The following is a 22,732-nucleotide window of genomic DNA, read 5'->3' as shown; positions in this document are numbered from 1 at the left end:
ACATAGAAGAAGTATCGGTCTTTTCAGTATTATTTTTCTACTTAATAGGCTATGACTTTGATTTACTGGTTGTAAAGAGGCTGCTAAAATTATTAAAATATTTTAAACCCACTGATGATTCATATCTTAGTAGAGATAGCTTTGAACAGCACTTGTAAATAGATCGTATTTTTTTACCAGAAACTTACAAGAAAATATTTGCATTTAAAGTTTAAAACTCTACACATGTTAAGATCAGTAGGGAAGCATTAATTGTGGGCGTTTTATTATTAATTTTACGTAATGTGTTTGCTTCTCTTGAAGTTAAAAGTTTGCTCTTAACAAAATACTGTGGTAGTAGGTACCTGGCATTATATGGAGGATTGACCATTCCATTTGGAGAGGATCAATTTCTAGGAAGGTTCTTCTGTAAAATATTCAGCAGCGAGTCCACTGCTCTCCTGCTCATTTTGGCAGTGTATAGTCCACCTGTTAATTATTTAAATGAGTTTTCTTGATTTATATTTGCATATAAAATGCAAATGTGGCAACACCGACAGATGATGTACTGTTTGTCTCGCTCTCTATGTCCTCTCCCTTCATAAATTAGAATGTCAAAGCTTGAGCCTTCTCTTCCATTTTTCTTCTGTGGGTGTTTAAACATTTTTCTCTATGGGAAAGATCATAGCTTTCATTTCCTCAGATTAAAATTATTGTCTGTGCAGTGTTTAACTAGCAAATGCTGAGTAATAACTAAGAGACTGATCTAAGGAATTTCCCCCCTTAGATAGAAGCCTTATTTTAGAACATCTAGACCAGATACTGCTGCTCTAGCCCAGGTTTTGTTGGCATTTTCTATTTTCAGGAGCTTGTGATTGCTTCAGTCTATATTCTGATGAAGGGCGTCATAAGCATTATTAGCCTGTGGATACAAGAAGAGGAAAATGGGAAAATGCTGGCTTAAAATATTTTTCTTTAATGCAATTTAATTGCAACAGTTAATTTATAATTTTTAATGTTATGTGTTAAGCAACTAGGTTAATAGATGTCATTTGCTAACATGCTCACTAAATGTACATAGTCTCTGTTCAGCATTCTTCTTGAAAGCAATCTGCATTTGCAGAATCGCTGCGTGGATTTACAGATTAAACATTCTTTAAACATGGAATGATGTGATAGGATATGACAGCTCCATCGTGTCAAGGATTTGTTCAAATATCAGATAATGGAGTAAGAGAGAACAAGAGAATTTTTGCTTATAAACATTTGCTGAATCTCCCACCCATCTCAATATTGGTTTGTGATGCAGAGGCCTTTTAATTGCATCTGGCTGTGAAGGAGGAGCTGGGCTTTGAAGACTTGGTAGTGTTGATATGACGCTGGTCAGTGTGCGACACTGGTGTGAGGAGCTGGGTGTAAACCTCGTCATCCTGTTACTTCTGTAGTTATGACACATTCAGGATATGCAGTCACTGTGATTCCGGAGTGTTCCAGAAAGCAGCGCTCGCTGGAACTGCACACAGGATCTTTTTGTCTCTGGAATGAAGTTATTATTTTTATAGAAAGCACCCTGCTGTTATCCCAAAGTATTAAATTTTAACTGAACGCTGTTTGTTTATCAAGACTTGAGAGAGTTCTGGTCCTTTCGTAGCACTGTTGGAACTCTAAAGCACTGCAAGATTACAACATTGTGCTCTTGCTTAGGCTGCTCTGAATTCTAGAAACTTAACTGCTGTAGTGGCAACAAGAAACTCTGAATATGTGGTTTGCAAGTTAGTGAATAAGAGGGCATATTTTAAAATGTTAAATTATTACAAATAATTACTGTATTTGTTAGCATATACATGCAAGCATTGTAGTCATATGAAATACTTACAAACCACAGTATTTGTATAGAATTTAAAACAATTAACTACATTTTTTTTATATCAGTTCAGTTTTGTATAAAACTAAAAAGAAGTGGGAAAAGAATGGATCAGTAAGTTCTCTTGTGAGTTCTAATAGAAAACATCTATTGTTTAGTATATTACCAGATGATTTTTGGCAGCCTACCAGATCATAAGCATACTTGCCATTCCAATAGCTTTGATATCTTTATGCAAAACTGAGCACTGCTTTCAGTGTTTATATTTTGAAGGCTTGAACTGTGTCATTTGGAGAGGATGAAGACTGAATTACTGTTTATTTCAAATGGGCTTCTTCTTTGTCAGCGTCGAGGCATATAGATCTAACTAACTTTTCTCCAGCCCATCTGGGGAACACTTAATCTCCTTGAGGGCTGTATGTAAACAAAACGACCATGTTTAATTAAATCTATAATATGTCTTCTTTTTGAGTGATAATACACCATTTTGTATGCGGGGATATAGATGAAGGTCTTGGAGGCTGGGGAGAAAAGGCAGCGTGTTTTGCTTGTGGAAAGCATAGCTAGGACTTGACAAAACTGTGTGCTGATAGTTGAGTGGAAGGCTTCTCTGGGAGTTGGATGACTTTTAATGCAACATAAAATTCTAATATTTGTTAAAAAAAAAAAATCAGATATCCATTGCAGCCTTACAAACTGTTCTGTTTCTCTTCTCTATGGGAGCTTAGTAGCAGTAAAGCTGAAGTATCTTTTTATGACTTGACAAGACTAACAAAAAAGTATATTTTGAAATATATTGGCAAATAAGTTTAAAAAAACATTTCTGTGTTTATAATCTCTATTTGGCTCGTCATGTTACATTTCTTCATGCCTGGTGACTGGGGAATTTGTGGAACTAGTGATTCAGGATGCTTTTAGGATCATTAGCTCAGTTTTAGGCATGACATATGTTTATCTTTTGTAGCTCACTAAAGCTACCATGTCCTTTCATGTGGTAGATCTGTGCTGGCATTGCTATAAGAAAAAAGTCTTTCTGCAACTGTAATGAAGGAGTTTTTCCCCCTGGAAGGTAAATGTAGGCTTTGTTGCTATGAACCAGACATCCTTCAGAGTTTTTCTGTGGCTAGCAGTACTCCTTTACTCCATCAGCACCTGGCTGCTTTTAGGCAGCAAGGTATTTTTTTGTTGTTGTTTTCCAGAGGCCAACTTGATAATGACTGGCTGAATTTATCAGAGATACTGATAATTTACATTTATTTCATTTTGAATTTTAAGATTACCTTATTTGATTGTTGATAGTCACACATAGTAGTCTGAAATTGTCTTTAGTTTGCTGGGACTTTTGTGTGTGTGTGCGCATGTGTCTGCAAAATTGTAAAGAACTCTGTATGATCTACATTTTAATTCTGTTTGGTATTTCTGTAATGTATTATATGCTGTAGACTTTACAGACTTGTTAGGTGATAGTCGCTTTACCTTGAATGTTATCTCAAGGCCTGCTTTTCAAAAGAAATTAATATGCCTTTAGTTTTTGCTAATGCATTCTAAAATGTCTTTTTGTTAAACTGCTTCGATTTCATGGTTTTGCCATAGAGAATGAGGCTGTTTTAATCTGTTCTGATGTCTGGACTGCTGCTGAAGGGTCAGCTCTGCTCGCCGGCTATTTTTGCTCTCCCTGTAGGGAGTACAGGGATGGGTGAGCCACATGGGTTCAGTAATTCACCCGCCTGAAATCAAATCTTCCCTGACTCTTTGGTGAACTACAGAGCTGTAAAGGCCATCTTATTTAAATCTTAGCTAATTTTTGCTGTCTGGATACATTGATCCTATGTTGCTTCATCATCTTAAGTCAGTTGACTGTACAGCGTATTATAAAGAGATGTAAAGATTGCATTATTTCTGGCTGAGTTAAAATAGCAATACAGCCCTTTCATTTGTGGGGTCCCAAGTTTAGTTTTTCGTCATTTTCAACTGAATTCACGTTAAAGGAATTACCAAAATTGTAAGCTTATAATCTCATGTTGTCTTGATATGGATGCAAATTATACATACAGGTACCTCCTTTTTTTTTTTCACTTTTCTGTTCTTGTGGTTTCTCCCTCCTCACCTCTTTTTCTTATTTAAATATCTTTACATTGTTTAGTCTAGCATATATCGCAGTGCATCATATCCTATAAATTCATTCAACTTTTTTGTAAAGCTACATTCTTCTCTCACTCTTTCATCATTTACCTGTCTTCTTAGACTGTCTTGTCTTTGCGTGGTATGTTCTCTTCCATGCTCTCCTCTGAAGCCTTGCCCTCTGAACATGGCTTTTTTTCCTTCCAATTTGTCAACTTATATTTTTTTTTTCCCCTTCCAGGTGCTTTTCTCTTCCCTAGTCCTTTCTTTATCCAATTCTAAACTTGCAAATTTTAGTTCTGGGGCATCACCTCTATTTGTGAGATGTTTTTGTATTTAATGTTCAGCGGTACTGCTTATGCCTGCTATGTTTACTTGCTAAAAGGGAAGGTCTTGTGGGTCTTTCTTAACAATTTGAGCCCTTTCTGATCTCAGATGCTGTTGCCTTGTCAGCTGGGCTGTTACCTGCTTCTCCTGCACTGAGGCACAGGAACTTTCTGGGCATTTGTGTTTGTGTCGAGTATAAGGACAGAGTACTTATTTGACACCTCTAACATGGTGTCTCATTCCTGCCATAACAAGCCTGAGTGAACAGTACAGATATTTAAAAATAAAAAAGTATGAACGGATATGCACTTGTAGGTAGCTAGTTGCTGCTAGTTTTAACATGCCACTTTATGTCTTGAATTATGCTCCACTTAATCAAGTTGCATGTAACCTTTTGCTGTGAATATACTTTGTACTCTCTGGTGGAATTTGACTGTGCTGCTGTAATCTCACTGATGATGTTGGTAGGTTCGTGATAAGGTTTACAGCAGCTTTGGCTGTGAGTCAAGCTAGGGAAGTAGAAACTAACTGCAGTTCCAATTTTAAATACAGCAAATCTAATACAGAAGCTGCAACGCAGATCACTTAACAAGTAATGTGTTAGGGAAGAGTCTTATCACAGTGTGCATCATACTGCAGAAGGGTAAGGAACTGCAAAAGAATATGTAATTCTATGTGTATATGGCCATATATGTTAGGATGCCAGAAAAGATTCTGAAGAATTATGAGAAGGCTTTAGTTTTCCTGTCCTGAGGCAAAGTGATAGTGAGGAATTTACCGTTTCTTTCTGGTCTCCAGCTTTAGGGAATGGAATTTATTTCGGTATTCTTGAACCCCGCATTGGGCTCCAGAGCATGTTTGCCTCTGGCTAGTGGGTATCTGATAAGGCCATTTTAAAAAAAAAATCCTGTTGAGAACTTCATCTCTGCAGTCACTGGGAGGTTTTCATAAGGAGGTCATTTTTTTTTCCTTTATCCTGCTCAGAAATTTGTCCTTCATGGCCACCTTCTTTTTTTTTTTTTTCCTTCCAAGGTCATTCACTCCATTCATCAAAAGTGATGTTCGCCTCTGGTACTCACAGCTTTATTAAAGTAGGAGCAGAGTGGTTTTTCTGTGCTTACAGGTTCTGAATTCTTGTAACGGGGCAGAGTGGAAGTCAGTAGAAGGATTAGAAAAACTCATGAAAACTAGGCACAATATTGTTGTGGTCTGGGTTTGGACTCACACTTGAAAAGGCTTCCCTTGTGCAACTAGTAGATCTGGAGGCTTTTTTTTTTTCCTTTAAAGCTTGCAATTTTCTGAGGAGTTAATGACATTTTCTTCTTGAGCTATCTTTTTCACCGCTAGTGAGCATTGTGAGTTCATTTTTTTTTTTCAAGCTCTGTTAATTAGTCGAATGGATACAGCATAACATTAAATGTGCAGAAATTTCAGAAATTTTGAGTAAAGCTGGCGGTGTTATTTCTGCATAATATTCCATATAAAGATGCCACAGAATCTGTGGTCTGGGCACGTTACCTATAATTAGGCAGTCCTTTAATGAGATGCTTGCATTCTTGATGGAATTAAAATCTGGTGATGTTTTCACTGGAACTGTTTGAGGGAAACTTGGAATGTATTTAAAAAATGTTGCCTACTGGGTGTGGAAGTCCAAGTTTGGAGCGAAAAAAAAAAGTTTCAGTATAAACACAGCCACAGTGTAATGATTCAGGCCTATCTTGGCACAGTGAAACTCAGAAATGGATGCCACTCCTTCATGGTTTTGGTTTTTTTTTTATTCCTGACATATAAAAAGTAATGGATCTCCTGTTTCAGTATTTTTAAGTAGCTTTACAGCTTTTGGTTAACTGATGAAGGTTTCTTCTGGATGATTTTTTGTGTGTTTTTTTTTTGTTTTGGTTTTTTTTTTTTTGTAGCAGATGTAGTAGTGTAAAAAACCCCAAAGAACAATTTATTTCTCATGTCAGAAAGAAAATGAATTTTCTTTCCCCCACTTCAGCTTTAAGGTTTACATTTGAATGAACCTTTGTTTATTAAAGCAATTCCAAGACATGCTCTGGAATTCTGATTTTTGGGGACTTGTGTTTCTTTATAAGCTTTCAGGAGAATTCAGGTTTATAATGTTAGCTGGTAAGCACTGTGCCTTTAGTATGCATTTACCTTGAAAGACAGTAAAAAGATGGTTCTCCTACTAAATACAACACATGCCAATTTTTTGGCAAAGGTTGCATTTTCATTTTTGACTTGATGTCACCATTCTTCAGCTTGCAGAAATTTGTGTGGGTTGTTGTTCTTTTTTTTCCTGGATTTTATCTGAATATGGCCTTCCCTGGAGCTATCTTATCATTTTTTCATCACAATGTTACTTGGCAGAGCTCTAGAAAACCAGTAGTTGCGGTGTATGGAGACAATTGTAAGGCATAGCTGACAATCAACCAAGCTTAGTATGTGTATTAGAATATTTGGTATTAGTATATATGGAGACAGAAAGCTCTTCTGTTGATCCACTTGATCAAAGCCAAGCCTAATTCTGTGAGGAAGGTTTTCCCTTTGAGAGTCTACGTATTTTTAATCCCCACTCTTACTTCCAAAAGTCTGTATGTAAGGGGAATTGAAGATGTTTCGGTCATACCACAAATGTCATGATGCGCTGTACTGGAAAGAGGAAGAACATTCTTATAATTCCAGACACAACTAGTGTAGCCTGGCTTAATTTTTTACGGTGTTTTGTTGTATTTGTTTCATCAGGTTTGGTGGGAAAAGGTTTATTTTACAGGTTGTGCATCCTTTGCCAATAGTGCTTTCAGCATCTTTTGCAGACAGTGCTTTCAGCCTTTTAACATATCCTGCACAAAGGCTTTTGTAAGTAATACCTGCTGTGGCTTGGGGCATTGAGGCTGTTGATAGAGTGTCTCCACCCTTTTCATCTAGCTTTGTGGCTGAAGATGTTATTTTTTAATTCCGTTCACTTGCCTTCCCTTCCACGCCAGCCTTGCCCTTCCTCTGGAAGTTATTTTAGATGTTCGCAGGTGAACATGGCAATGTGCATCCGCTAGTGAGGCTGATTTTGCGTTAGTCTGATTCATGGTCCATTATCTTACCTGGCTTGCGGGCACAGATTTTTGCTTCTTGCCTCTGCAAGGAGGGTGTGGTGAATAGCAGGAGGTGGTGTTACACCACCAGAACTGGCTTCACAGAAGTGTTTTTGACCATGTGTCAAACTGGCTCAGAACAAGCTCAGTTGTTGTCATGCTGAAAATACCCGCTGGCGCGCCGTGAACACTGATTCTTGGCAGTGCTGATGTTTGTGCCACAGAACTGCGGTTAATCAGAAAGTGAAACCTTGTCCACAGTCCCTAGTGCAAATGGTGTTACAGGCTGGTGTTTCTAAAAAAACCCAGTAATAATAAAAAAGATACCGTTTTTCATAGAAGCTGATAGTTGTTGCTGTATCTGAAGTGGGTTTTATGTACTTACTGAAAGTTATAATTGGAACCTGTGTGTATTTTGTGTCACACAAAGGCCACTTGAACTTCGTGTAAGCAGTGCTGAAGAACCTCTTAAGAAACTTAAGGAATTTACCTGTTCGGCCAGTGCAGATGGTGCATTGTGTGAATTTCCTTTTAATATTTGAGTTTCTGCATTCGGGTCAAGTTTGGCTTTGGAATCAAAAGAGAATGGCTGGTCTCGTCTCCCATATGGAGACCTTGTGCCTTTTCGATGCTAGTGAGTGGGAAACTTGTCCTGACAAATGAGGGAAACGATATTATCAGACCATACCTCATGTAAATACTCTTCATAGGGGAGGCAGAGATGAAAAGAGAGATTAGTTCATTGGTTGTTTTTTTTTATAATAGGGGCCAATGTAGCGTGATTATCTTGGCTGCAGAGAAATTAGTACCATGTTACTTTGCTGGTCACTGGGATCAGATTCTCATGCTCCTAGTGGACTTTTAACCTAATTGTTATCTTGTACTGCAGCTGGTGATTTTAATTCTCTATTGAACATGCATCTGCTTTTTTTTTGGCCTTAGTACAGTCAATGAGCTTTTTCAATCTTATTAGTTGTGTACTGCAGTATGAAAGCGCATAAAAAAGGTGTTCTGCAATCATATTTTTTAAAATGGATTGTAAAAAGAGGGGCAAAACCTAATTAAACCAAAGTTATTCCAGTCAAGTATTTGCAGTAAATGAAAATGGTTTATAATAGTTCTAAGTAGTGGCTTTCTGTTTGTTTTTTGTAGTTGGTTTTAAAATTCTAATAACATATTTTCAAAATGCATGGTAGAAATACGTTAGTTTAGAGGCTTTTTATTGAGTTAATGTTTGTAAGTGTTCAGTTTTGTTTATTTCTGAAATAAACATAATATTTCCAATTAATACTTGAGAGAAGATAGTAAAAGTAACTGGAAAAAAAAATCTGAGGCATGGAGTTTTTTCCTGTGTGCTGTTGTAGATTCTGTTCTTATATTTTTACATGCTTAAAGTTGTTCTTAATGTTCAAAGATGTTCCTTGTAACAGTCTTGAGTTATTTTAAATGTTCCTTTCTTTGTGCCTGTGAGAATATGGTTAGGTCCAATCTCCAGTGGCTACAAGAAGGTTGTTCACACGCATCTCTATCCTCCTGTGCTTTTTCCAGCAAGCATCCTTTTGAATGGGAAAGACAAAACGCGTTGGTGTCTAATTTTATGAGAAGAGCTCAGCCATGCAGAAGACTTGAAGATTTATGGTGGTGAAGCCGCTAAGTATAGTTATTTCTAGCTTGTGTGCCAGATGCGAGCCAGTGTTAGTGAAAACGATTTTGGCACTTGTGACCATGTTTAACTACATAGTACATGGAGCATATATGAGTAGAAATAAGTTTGGTTTTTTGAGGGGGTCTACTGTGTTCTGTATGCATATTTGGATGGGAGAAAAAAGGGAGGAGGAAAAAAACCAAGCCACAGCTTTTCTTGAGGGTATGGTATTCTAAGATGATCTCAGATCAAAAGTGCTTTTAAACATACTTGAATGTAAGAATGAATGAATTTATATGTTTTGTGAGACATTCCTAGCAATATTTGGAAAAGCTGGAAATTTGAGCAATTACTTAAAATTATTTTCTGACAGTATAAAAGGCAGAAGTATTTTGGTTTTAATTCAGAGTGAGAATGGAAGACATAAGGGCCTGAATTTTGTAAACAATGAAATAAAATTGACTCAATTTTTTTCAGACTTTGAATAGCACAATAAAACAGCTGTATTGCTTTACATAATTGTGAATTTCTATCTGAAAACATTACTGTATGTTAGGCTGCTGAATTTCTGTTAATGTTTGATCTAAAAGGCAAAACCCCAAAACCAGGCAGAGGAGAGAGGTTGGAATGGCTTGTGAATCCAAAGAAGAAATCAGAACAGCAATAATAGGCAGTGTTATGGAGTCAATTTCTAGCAGCAGCTTTTTGTACTGTCGCTGTCTACCTAGCCTGGTTTTAGCCCATCTTTTCTGTAGATGTACTTCACTGATTTTCAGCTGTGTTGCCTCTAGTGAAAAAGGGCATAGGTGACAGTGGTTTTGCATGTTATTTTAGTGTACTTGTTGTGTGTGAAGCTTCCTTTCATGTTAATTGATTTTGTGTGATTGTTTCTAATTAACCCTGTGATATACTGACTGAATAAGAAAAGTAAATATAGCTGCCTAGTAACACCTAATTAGAAATAGGTCCTGCTTTTAGAGTTCCTTGTTATCTTCTCATTCTTCCCCTGTTCTTCTCAACACTGTCAGTCCACATAGTTGTGCGAAGGACATAGTGCACAGGTAGAGTGTTCACACTTGCTGTACTAGATCTGCTATAGTATTTATATGTTTGTACAGTTGAGGAAAACCAAACCATTTCTGGGAATGCTAGTATCATTTTCAGAATTCAGTTCCATCTGAATTACCAGAAGAAGGAGAAACAAATTGAGAGGACTATCAGAAGATTTTTTTTTTTTAACCTGAGTTGTAACAAATCCCTTTGAATTTTAATATATTTATTTCAGCAGCTCCTGTGGTAAAGATGATAAACTTAAGTCAATTTACTATACCAGCAATGCCAGAACGCATAGGTGCTCTTTAAAAATAGATGTGTCTCCATGGTATCTTCCCTGGGGTGTCTAACCAGTAAGAATTTCAAACCCTGCCACACCTTTGTTCAGTGCTACAACTACTACCTTGATAGAACTAGCTGTTTTCTACTTACTTACACGAGGAAATTAAATTACATACAATAATTGCTCTCACTGTCCGTTTTGTATTATACCACTCTTTATTTCCATGTAGCACTACTTTACTATTAGGTATATGAGTGCTGATGGTTGTAATTTGTCCTTCCTTGTACTGGATTGAAGGAAATAATTTGGTGACTGGAGTAAGCTCTACCCTTTCCCCACACCAGTTTTGAGGTGACTGGTATTTCTTTAATGTGTGTAAGTCTATCTGGAAGTATGTCCAGACAGAATACTGGAGAACAGATCTGACTGGATTTGCTCTCTAAATTGATAAAATGCAAGCTAACTGCAGTCCACAAGTTTATAGAATCATAGAACAAGCCAGGCTGGAAGGGACCTCGAAAGACCATCTGGTACCAATGTTTTGTGGAAAAGGGAGCCTAGATGAGATTATGTAGTATCCTGTCCAATCACATAATGAAAATCTCCAGTAATGGGGACTCCACCACATCCCTGGGGAGGTTGTTCCAGTGATTGTTTGCTCCCCCCGTGAAACATTCCTTCCTTAAATTGAGATGAAACCTCTCCCAGTGCAATCTGTACCATTGCCTCACGTCCTCCCCATGTGACTCCTTGTGAAGAGAAGTTGTATGACCATACTAGATAACAAGGAATCAAAAAGGTGTGGGACCTTCTAGTTTAGGTTCAGTGCTAACACGGCCTGTAGTGTTTGTGTTTTTTGACTAGAGAACTACAAAGCTCTGCTCTTTAAAGCTGCCTCCCTTCAGTGCTCCTGGAGCGTATTGAATGGGACTGTGTATCTGGAGCAGTAGCAGCATTGAAATAGCATATCTATGTAGCAAGGTAATGTGGTGTATGAATGTGGGTTGTAAAAGCTGAATGTTGTACATTTCAATACCTTATAATATCAGAGGATTTAATTCTGTTTACTGGAGTTATCTTTAGGTTATTAAAAAACCTTTTGATACCAGACAGTGTTTTCTTTTTTCTTTTTCTGTATAAAAGCAACCAATAAATCTACTAGAGATGATCTCTTTGAAACTTTGAGAATCCAGACACAATGGAGAAAGTACCTGTAGTGTGGCTTTTTTGGTTGGTTTTTTTTTTTTTTTAGAGGAGGAGTGATCTTTTTTTCAGGTATGCCTAAGCAGGATAACAGAAAGGTGTGTGCAATTTGTGAACAAAACGATTCAGGGCTGGCGATTTGATTCCCTCTCTAGGGCTTTGAGCAATCTTGGCTTTTCTTTGTAGTTAAAAGGGCACTCAGATCTCTGTATAGCAAACATATTAATATTTTGGGGTACTGAAGTATTTCGTATAAGTAAGTCTGTTAGTCTGTAAGTGGGAGCTAATACAATAGCAGAAAAGAGATGAAAGTGATTTCTGCAGTTTCTTTGAGGAGTTACGCTAAGACTAGCTCATATCTTCTGCTTAGCTCATTTCTGTGTGTTTTAGGTAGAGATGAAGAGCTCAAAAGTTTCATAATCCAGGAGGCATTGAGTCTTTTGAATCACTACCTCTCTATATAGTGACAGATTCGGGGAGTGCACTAGTTCTTGTTTGGTGTCTGGATGTTTTCGCTGCGCTTGCTGTGTAAAAGGTGTAGAAGCAATTGAGCTGATGTGATGACCAGTGTGCAGCCCTTTGGGGTAGCATCTGCCTAAAAACTTCTAACTGATCAAAATGTATGTAGAGCTTAAACACTGTATTTTATGTTGAGATAGGTTAAAAAAACAACCAACCAAAACAAACAAAAAAAAAAAAACCAAACCCCAAAACTCCCCAAATCACACACACTTAAAAATGTTGATCTGTATTTATTTATGTTAATATCTGTGAAAGCAGATTTGGGTTAGTTACCATGATCTAATCAGTTGTGTGGAAAAGAAAGGCCATATACTATAGTCTTTCTAAATGTTTGAAGTGTAGGCTTTTCTGCTGAGGAGGTGAACGTGGTGTTTGCTATTATATAAGTCTTTCATTTGTAAATCTGCAGAATTTTGATGCCAGTATCCAAAGACTGGTTGAAGTTGGTGTTCCAGTCTGCCTTTTGCTGTAGAAAAGTGACTTGATTATCTCCGATGCCAGGGGAATTAAGTCTTCTATGGGTCTATTGCTTCTGTAGCAGTTACTGGGCATTAGGTACTCAAGAAATAATATAAAAATATACATAAAGAGTTCAAGCATCATCTAGTGTGTTGTTGAAGCCTGATAAAAATATTCTTTAATTCTTTCTTCTGCACATGCTTCCTGTTTGCACTCTGTTTTCTTTTGGTAAGAGGTTGCTCTCTTCTTTTTCATCTTTACAAATGTGCTTGAGTGCAAGTAGGAGCGAGGGTATGTTTCTTTTACTTGAAATCAAGGATGGTGATGTTGTTATTCCTGGTTTCCTGGGAAGACTTGGACTTCTGACTAGTCGTGTCCTGTGTCCTGCAGCCAAGATTTACCGCTACTGGAGAGCTCTGCTGTGTTAGAAGGATGTGTCTGTAGATAGTAGTCTTTGTTCTGGAGTTTGGGGTAGTCTTTTAGACACCCTGGGCCTGTATTACGGAGCTTTGATCTTTCCCAAAAAGTTCATTTTCCTTAGTAGGGGTGCTTTGATGTTTTCTGTTTGCTGTAGCTGATTACTGCCAAGTCCTTCACGTGAAGGTGCACTGCAACGATGCTGTCCAGTTAATAACCAAGACCAGATCTTTTCAGCCAAAGTGATGTTATTGTGAATCCAGATGCATCCGCTTTTCTACTCTCAAGTCAGCAAATGAATCTCCCTGCTTTATAAGTTGGAAGGTCTGAAATATTTTTTTCTTTCCAAACTTAGGTTAGTTTAGTATTATGCTAGATGTGAGTTGAGATGTATTTTGTTGACATAGCTAGCCATATATTTAAATGTATTTTGCCTTTTCTTCACCTGTGTTGGTAAACTGCCAGCATAGAGGCAACCTGTTAGCCACTGTGTTCTGGTTTTACTGTAGCTTTTCATTCAGGAAAAGGAATCTAACAGTATGATACTCCTGTTCCCTAGTAGTGCCGTTTTCATAAATTAATTTCCAATTTAGTTATATTAAAAGCTGATTCTTAATTCCCAGTTAAGCACCTGAGCTGCATTTGCCCTTGGGGAAGATTATCCTTTGCTGGGCTTCTGGTTAGAATAGGATCATACAATCATTAAGGTTGGAAAAGACCTCTAAGATCATCAAGTCCAACCGTCAGTGCAACACCAGCATGCCTCCTAAGCCATGTCCTGAAGTGCCACCTCTACATGTTTATTGAACACCTCCAGGGATGGTGACTGCACCAGTTCCCTGAGCAACCTCTTCCAGTGCTTCACCACTCTTTCAGTGAAAAATTTTTTCCTAATATCCAGTCTGTTCCGAGGAGTTGGTATCAGATGATTCTACTACAGGTGGTAATCAAGATCAGGGAAAGCCAGTGGCAAGAAGAAAAGGTTTCTCATCCTCTGTCAAGTATCTTTTCCAGGTGTTTGCTTGGCAGTAGGCTTGAGTTTCTGCTTTTTGGAAAAAGGATAGGGTGGGACTCTGTCTTCTCATTCTCTGGGGAGGGAATGATCAAAGCAAAATCTGAAATGGCTGACTGTACTGAGAGGAACCTTCTCAGGTGAAATGGGTAGAGGTAAGCAATGCCACTATTCCAGAAAAGGAGATGAGCTGAACTGGAAAAGAAACAGTTGAAGGCAGTTGAGGTCTAGGCAGTGCTCTGCTAGACTTTGTGGCAAGTGACGTTAGTACAAAGCTGCTAGGGTTCTTTTTTTTAACTGCTTCCATTCCCTTTCTCATTATTTCAACAATAACACCAAATTCAGAAAGCATAACTCTGTTTCAGTGTCTCCCCTGTTGCCTCCTCTGAGTCCTGCCTGGCCCAGGGATAACATACATGAACTCAGTAGCAGGGAACTGAGCACTGCTCTGTTCCTTTCCATTGCTTGTTTCCAACAGGCATTTGTGGTGGTAGGGATATTCTTCCATAGTGTGTGGACCACAACCTGTAGTAGCGATGTAGCAAATTCTTCTGGTAGGAAAATGAGAGGAGGGTGGTGGGAGGAAGCATGCATTTTGCGGTTCTTGGTGACTGAAGGATCTGATTCTTGCATCTGAGGTACAGGCAGGCTTAAATATCTTTGGAAGGAAAGCTGTCAACAGTATTGTTTAGAAGAAGCTGTATGGTGAGCAGGAATGTGCTTTCTTGTTATGACGTCTGTGTGCAGAGTAGTGTACCCAGCTGCAGGTAAGCAGTTAGGTTGGCCCACCTGGCTTGTGGGGTGACAACCATCCTTAGATGTCTTAAACCCACTTTCTTTGGCAAAGTTACGAGACTTTGCACTGAAGTGGCTGAGGTCTGGGCACATTCCTTGCTGTCTGTTGTATGGTGGTAGTGTCTAGGAGAGATGTACAACAAATAGCAGCTGTTTCTTAAACAACAGCAGCTGTTTGTGAAGGTACAAGTGGGTTAGCACGTAGAGCAGAATTATGGGGGTGCAAGTAGTGTGTGAATGTTGCCTTCAGACAGATACACCTTGTGAACAGCATTTTAATGGTGAATGTGCTGAAGGTCTGCACGTTGGATGAAAAGTAGAGACAAATCGTTTTCAGTAGCAGCTTGTTTTCTGGCTATAAAACTTTATAAGGAATACTCTGACATATACCTACAGATATATTTTAAAAATTAGAGCACATATTTTCAGTGAACTACTACATTGTACTGACTTAAAAAATAACAGTACGTGTACTGTATTCTTATAAGACAGGGCAGTTGTGCTTCGAGGAAAAAAAATTATGTTATTATGAATAATAACAATTAACAATTATTATTACTTGTCAAATGCGTTAGAATACAGAATTTGACTTACATCAATGTTAGTGACAGTGAAACCTTGTGAAGGGCATAATTTAAAAATGAAATGCCTGTATTAAAAATATTGGTAAGAAAGGGAGAAAAGGCTTCGTAGTAAACCTGAGTGGCGCTGTCAAGGTTCATAGTGTGACAGGTGAGTAAGATAAAAACTGTAAGGTGGTTGTTGCTGACTACAAAACAATTTGCAGATCCAGAATGAAGTAAGCTGCTTGAGTGACTGAAAGTGTCTTGGCCTCTTCAGAGAGTTGTTAAGCAAATGGGGATCAAAGAAACTCCTCATTCCAGTTTTCTAAAAACTCCTGTTGGACTGTCTGAATTACGCTTTTTTTTTTTTCCTAAATAAGGAATATCTTGAATATGATGAATCAGGTTTGAGTAAGCGGTAAAAAAAAACTTTGTCTAAATTGTATCTTTCCCTATTGTTTGCTTGGTTTCCCATTTAAAACAAAAGGTCCCCAGTGATCGTTTTTAATACACTTAAGCTCTAAAACCAATCTTCATATTTGTTGTAAATGCTAATGCTATAAAGACAGCATGCTTTTATTTTGAAGAGGGTGAATGAAATATTCACTCTCACCAGCAGGTTTCCGATTGTTCTTTTTGTTTTCATTCTTATTCTACTAGAGGGAAAACTCTATTGTTCTAGCACTGGCTTGTGTCTGTTTCTCTGATCGCATGTTGGACTGCTTATATTTTTGTGAGACAAATTGCTGAAAACATTGACTGCATTTGAGGTTACAAGAATTCTCTATATATAGTGACAGTATTGATTTTTTTCTTTTGGCGCTGTTGCTAGTGGCAACTCATCCTAATCCCAAACTGTACAGTAATGTGATTTATGGCAAGTACATTATTTGCTGTTTAATGTTGCCTGGAAATTTTTCTGTGTGCATCGCTAGAGGGTTTTTACTCCGTTGAACAATGAGGGTAAAAGAACTGTACTGCTTAGATTGATCAACTGATGTGGTTTTGGTATTTTTAAACCTACCTGCCAATGCAGCGATCAGAAGGTGGTAACAGAGCTGAATCTCTTGAATTTTGTGATGATGGGGGTGGCACTACCCAGCTGACAGCCTGGGGTCAGTTGGAGGGTTTCTGTCTGCAGAAGCTAGACAAAACCAGATAACTTCCATTATTTACTAAGACCTGTTTCATAGTAAAAAGGTGGAGAGACATTCAGGCTTGTAAGCATGCTACCACTTGTTTCATGTATCGGAGGTTAAGCCTTCTCTGGTTTAGTCACCTCTGGGTCCAAAGTAGACACAAGCTTCTCCTGTGTCCAGAAGAACAATGCTGATCAAGAGCTGTAGCTATGTTTAGATACTTTATGTCAAGGATGGGGCTTGGTGATAATGAAGCAGAGACAGATCATTTCTAACTATGCCTCTCTCTAGGTTTTTCTAACTCCTCTGGGATCAATGCATAAAAATCTGTCTTACATTTCAGAGAGTTGCTTGAGGGGAAGGCAAGAGGATGATCTAGATACTGAAAATTGTGTGTGAAAACTGTAGTAAGACAATTACAGATGAATGTCAGCAGAAAAGGCAGAAGACTGCTTTTGGCATGAATACACCATACACAACTTTGATACCTTGATTGAGAAGGACCTTTGTTATGTTGTTTGCTGTATGCTGATTTAAGTTACAAGCAGATTTTCTACAAACTGTTCAAAGTATTTTCTGCTTTCATACCGCTATTTTCATTTGAGAGAATTTTCCTTTAATATAGCTTATCTTAGTTGAGAATAAGTGGATATTTAAAGACAAAAAGACAAATCATAGCAAAGCTGCCTAAGGTGGTTAGTTTTAGTGACAGGATGAGCATACTTCTAATTGCTGCATCAAGATGCGGAATTTGACACAGTTGTTGAGTTACTTCAAATCCCCTGTGTAGTAGAATAGGAGCAGAAAGGTGTAGTAGGACTCCTCAGGGTGGTAAAATCTTCTGTAATAGCTGAATCAACAAGGGATTACTGTGTATTGGCCATAAAAGGGATGGGGCGGATATCGTAGCTTCTGCTTACTTCTGGAAAATTACTGTTTGAGAACAGTGATACGAGTTATAGTAAGGAATTTATAGAACTCTGTTATGTTACAGGATGTTTGAATTGTCAGTACCTTTCAGTAGGAGCTTAGGAAACTGTATTCAGAAGAGGTGTCTGTTTTAAGATTTAAGACTAAAAAGGCGATAGAACAGAAAGTATGTATATTAAAATCAAGTTTCATAAAAGTCCACTTTTTATTTTCTTCTGTACTTGACAGAAAACTGGTGAAGTACACTGAGGTGAGTAGAAAAAGTGAGGAATGACTTGCCAATGAGCTGCAAACACAGTGCCCTACAGGGAGAATAGCTGAATTTCTTGGCTTAGCAAGCAAAGAATTTCTTGATATAGCAAATATTTGTGCTTTAAGAGTTGTAAAGATGTCCTTCACACATCTGCTGAGCTCAGGCAGACCTCCAGTCAATTCATAAGCAGGAAATGTCACTGGCTTCTCGTAGTGGGTCATAGAGCTTCATTTTGGGCAAAAGTTTAGGCTGTGGGTGACCTCTCGAGGGTGAGTTTGAGTTTGTTCTTCTGCTTTGTGTGCTTTCACAGCTGAAGGAACTTTGCCTACCCAGCTATGCCTCTATTAGTATACTCTTCTTTAAAAGTCTTGGCCTGGAGGCCACATTCACAGAGTGTTAAAATGCTTGTGGCATAAGAACTGCAAACTGTCCATACTTGCCAGGGGAGGAAAGCTGGTATTTTTAACTTGCTGTCCAGACTAGTTGCAGTTTGGGCTTATATGACCACAAATTGACTTCAGAACCTGGAGACAGACTGTCATGAGAGCAGAATCTGTCTTCTTTGTGCGGTTGTTGGGCAGAATCTCTTGGGAGGCAGACAGCAAGGGGATTCATGTTGGGTTCATGCCTGGATTCATGTTTTTAGACCAGTTTTTCTAAGGAAGGCTTCCAGAAAGCTAAGGAGCAAAGCACCTCATTGTGTGGGAAGATCAGGAATTTTAGCAGAAGCCCCACTAGACTGAGCAAGGAGCTGAATGGTAGGCAGTAAAGGAGGAGCATTACAGCTTTGCTTGGCTGCTGAAGGACAGTATCAGTTGCATCTGTAGCTGGTCAGGGACATGAAGAGTAGTAAAACAGGTGCTACATGAGTGGTAGGAGCAAGACATTTAAGAGGTAACGGGAGAAAGTCCGATGATGGCTTCTAGGGAGAACACTGCAGTAGTCAATCCATATTTTTTTTTTTCTCCTGTCCTTGCAGGCAAAGTCTTTACCTAGGCTTATGTGCTTAAGATATCATTTGGAGAAATATTGCTCTGATATGAATGTTGATGAACATCTTTCTACAAGATCTGAGGGGAAAACTGCACATATGTATCTTCATGCAGGAGGGTTTGGCTGATGATCTTTTGCTAATGTGTGAGACAGCAAATTCAAATTTAGGTGGAGATATGACAAATAAAGGTAACCCAAAAATCTAAGCAACAAAACTGTGTTTTAACAATGCTATTAAATGCTCAGCACAGTACAGTAATTTATTCTAGAGATTATTTAATAAGTGGTACAAAGTCATCGGCAGGAAAGGCAATAGTAGTAGTGCTGATGTTGTTCAAACCAGGCATGGAATAGGAAGTGTATGTACTGGTGGCTCCAAACTTTTGCTTCTTGGTAAAAATGGTGGTGAATTTTATTCATTATCAGATAAATCTGGAAGGTAACTGTGCATATGAAACAGTCACCTTTCTAGGAAGAGAATCTCATTCTTTCAAATGATGTTAAAATCATTGAACAAAAATGTATTATTTTTAAAACCAAACATAACAGCTGTTCTTTGCTGTAACATAGCATCTGGTGATTATTTTATTGGAGTGGCTGAAAAGAAGGCTGAAGTACACTGTGGCAGTGAAGAGTACGGTCTTAAATGCAGTGGAAGTGATTTTCTGCTTGCTTACAACTTCTTAATTTCTTCAGTTCCCTTTTCGCAAGAGGAAGGGCGTGAAGTCTAGTCTTATAGAGGCAACCGTCGTTTGACTGAAATACGGGGATGTTTAAGTTGAATGCAACTAGCCAGAGAGTGATTGGAAGCAGTGCCCTCCCTGGTGAGGTATCTTTGGTTGCTGATGATTTTCAGGTGGTCTGACCATAGAAAGAGTTGTGGTAAAAGAGTTGATTCTTTTGCATGTGAAGTATTAAGGCTAAACTTCTCCTTGCCTGTTGGTGCTGAAAGAGGGAACTTCATGCCTTATTGCCTGAAGAGCCTTTGAACTGCTTCCTTGTGGGTCTCTCTGTACCTCTTCCCTTTTCTTGGTGGATTCTGTGAGGAAATATCCCATTAGCTTGCTTGGATAAGAATTTTTTTTTTTTTTACTGACTAGTAGAGAATATTATAAACAAATTTGTCCTTACTTTGCAAAGACAGTTGAGTATGGCTGGCTGGCTGGATGCAGATGTACAAGCTCCTTTGCCCTGTTCTCAGAGCTGGCAGGTTTGTTAGACATGGAACATCCAGATCAGAGCTGTTGGAGGTTCAGCCAGCTTGGCCTGTGAAGAGAGGAACTGTCAGATTCGTACCAGGTGTATGTGGGATTCCGTGATGCTTGGGATGTGCACTGTGCCTTTCTTGCTCCAAACTTTCCTGCTTTCCGCGACGCTTGCTTTGTTTTATTGGGGTGTTATTTATGGCTGTATGTCAACCCAGAATTTAATTTTGTTTTAGATTTAGCAGATATTAAAAAGGTACTGTATTTGTGATGCTAGAACAATAGCAATAGTGAAGGGACGTATTGTCATAAACTTAGTTTGAAAAAGCAGACTGTTGGTCATGCTAAAAGCTTTGCTGTAGAATTAAGTTTGCATACTGCCCTAGGTGAATTTTTTGATGTGTAAGTAAAATACCATTAGTGTTGTTCAGTGATAAATGCAGGCATAGTAGGCAAGTAGTACTTGTGCCAGGAAGCATGCAATGGCTAGAGAAGGCTGAAATAAACTGTACATCACCACTAATGCTACTTGCTCACACTTTTGTATGTAGGCATGTTGAATGCAATGTTTCTTTATGTTCATCACTGGATTGGTTGTTTATGATCTTCATATGTATTTTAAGTAAGAGGAACACTGAAAAGACTGAAAAAAGCCACAAAACCCCGATGACTGCTGTATGGATTTTTGAGTTACAATTCTTTATTTGGAAAAGCAGATAGCCTGATGGCTTTGCAGCTGCATAACTATATGCTCAAGCAGCAGGATAATACACTGCTGAGGAGAGAAGAGAGGACTGCACTGCTGGTTTTGCTGGTAGCTCAAAGCCGTATCCAAAACCTAGTGTTGGTGTGATTTTGGTCATTTTAAGAGTCCAGCTCTCACTCTGTAATTGCACTTAACCCTGCCACTGCACTGGTTTGGAGTTTCTGTTTTGCAGTAGATGTAACTTAGAAAGTGCAACAGTCCTGAAGTCACTTCAACTTACCTTTAGCTCAGTGGTAAGAGAAAGAAGGGTCAATATCTTCTGATACTTTTTCCCTGCCAATACCATGTTTGAACTTTATTTAAGCCTGAAAAAGATTGGAGAGCTTTCCAGTTATTTTTCAGATACTTGTCAAATCTCAAAGCTGATGGTGACTTTTATATGCTTTAGGGCCCTTAAATCATTCTGCTGCATTGCCTTAAGACGATAGCATTTTCTGTTTTCAGAGGAGTTTCACTTGGAAAAGGGAAAGCCAGTCTTCTATGTAATGATGTGAACTCCCCAGTTTACAAAAGTCTGAATTTGAAGCTGTGGGTAGTTTGTGATGAAAATGGCTTCTGATCATTCTACATCCATTTTATGTAGTGTTCTAAATTGCTGCTTTGAAGTGGTGCGTTGCACACTATTCTTTTTGAAGAATCACTCATGCACTTACCTGGTGGAAGGGAGTTAACAGGGCATCTCTTCTTGTGAGAAGTATATTTCTGGTTTTAATAACCTAAGTTGTTGCACTCTAGTTGCTGCCATGGCTTCTGAAGTCTGTATATAGATAAATATAGGACTCTGTGCTTTTCTGTAAAATAATTTATCCTTGAGACACTCAGAATTTTAAAATGCTTTGGTAGTGGTAATTCTGTTTATTGTAAAGAGAAAAAAACAAAGAGGAGCCTATTACATGCAGTGTTTGAGAGTCTTGTCATGATGAATAATTTCTGTGGATTAATTATTGCTCCAGGTATATTGTCTTTGTCTCTGCTGGACATGGAAAGGGAATATTAATGCAGTCTGTCCCTGCATATATGGGTGTTCTTGAAGTACCTAATTAGGCATGCAGCTGCTAGTGTGCTATGTTATCTCAGCATTTATTGCCAGCCACTGGCCTAAACTGAGCTACGGTGATGATTTATGTTAGCTGAAGTACTTTGAATTCAGTTGTGCCTTTGTTAGTGACACACTTGTCCTTAGAGTACAAATCACATAAAAGCACTTGTTCAGTTGTATGATATTGATTCATTATGGCACGTTTTTCATGTTACTGCAGAAAGCGGGATGAGGCATCCTGATAAAAAAAGTGAATGAAACCTCCAAACAAGAGGGTCAGCATTCCTAAAGAAATCCTGTTTTCCTACAAGAGGGGAAAATGTTTTGGCTCCTCCTTCCTCCATTTTGATTTTGTAGAATCGTAGAATCATAGAATAACCAGGTTGGAAGAGACCCACCGGATCATCGAGTCCAACCATTCCTATGTTTTAATTCAAATATGACCATAACAAATGTAACTATCGGTCTATTAAACAGTAGCTGTTGTACCTTTGAAGTGCTAAGATGATTTTCTGGTATGCCGTGCCTTTTGCACACACATAACTTGTGCTTCCTGAGAGGTTTCTCTTAGCATTGGCTAGACAGAGCAGCAAATTTTGCTACTTGACATAGCAGTTGTTGCAGCAGTTTTCAGGCTGCTTGATCAGTGGTCGTCTTGTGGACGCATGTGCAGACAGCTTCTTTTGGCTGTTCTTTGACAGGGGAGTAATTAAATCTTTTGTCTTCCGCACACTGACCAGGGTGTGTCAAGCGACTCTACCGGATACTTAGAGAGTGGCTGTATAGCTGCTAGCCTGCAATACAGGTAGCAGATGGCACAGCAAGAAGACAAGGTGGGCCAAAGACTCTGCTCAAGATGTGGAATTGCTTGAAATTGAGCAGTGATGGTGTTGAGAATATCAATTGCAACAGCAATTGCTCTCAGTGCAACAGAGATCTCCACCCAGACAGAGGATGCTGCTGTCCAAGTCTTGGGCTGCAGGGTGTTCGTGGTGCCTCTGCCTAGGGCTGGGGTTAACAGTGACCCCTCTCCTATGGGGGATACGCTCTGATAAGGTGCCGACTAAAGGAG

At 38.6% G+C, this 22,732-nt stretch overlaps 2 protein-coding genes across 3 annotated transcripts in view; one reads left to right on the top strand and one right to left on the bottom strand.

Moving 5' to 3' along the window:
* Positions 1-22,732, bottom strand: part of ARHGEF17 (Rho guanine nucleotide exchange factor 17) — a 297,301-nt gene that overhangs the window by 117,467 nt on the left and 157,102 nt on the right. The gene's annotated exons all lie outside the window — the stretch shown is intronic.
* The window catches only part of FCHSD2 (FCH and double SH3 domains 2), a 164,163-nt gene that overhangs the window by 4,123 nt on the left and 137,308 nt on the right, over positions 1-22,732 (top strand). The window lies entirely within an intron of this gene.

Source organism: Phaenicophaeus curvirostris, chromosome 1, assembly GCF_032191515.1.
Source record: "Phaenicophaeus curvirostris isolate KB17595 chromosome 1, BPBGC_Pcur_1.0, whole genome shotgun sequence".
Taxonomy (NCBI): domain Eukaryota; kingdom Metazoa; phylum Chordata; class Aves; order Cuculiformes; family Cuculidae; genus Phaenicophaeus; species Phaenicophaeus curvirostris.
Note: the sequence above shows the minus strand (reverse complement) of the source record. Positions and strands in the feature narration are given on the sequence as shown.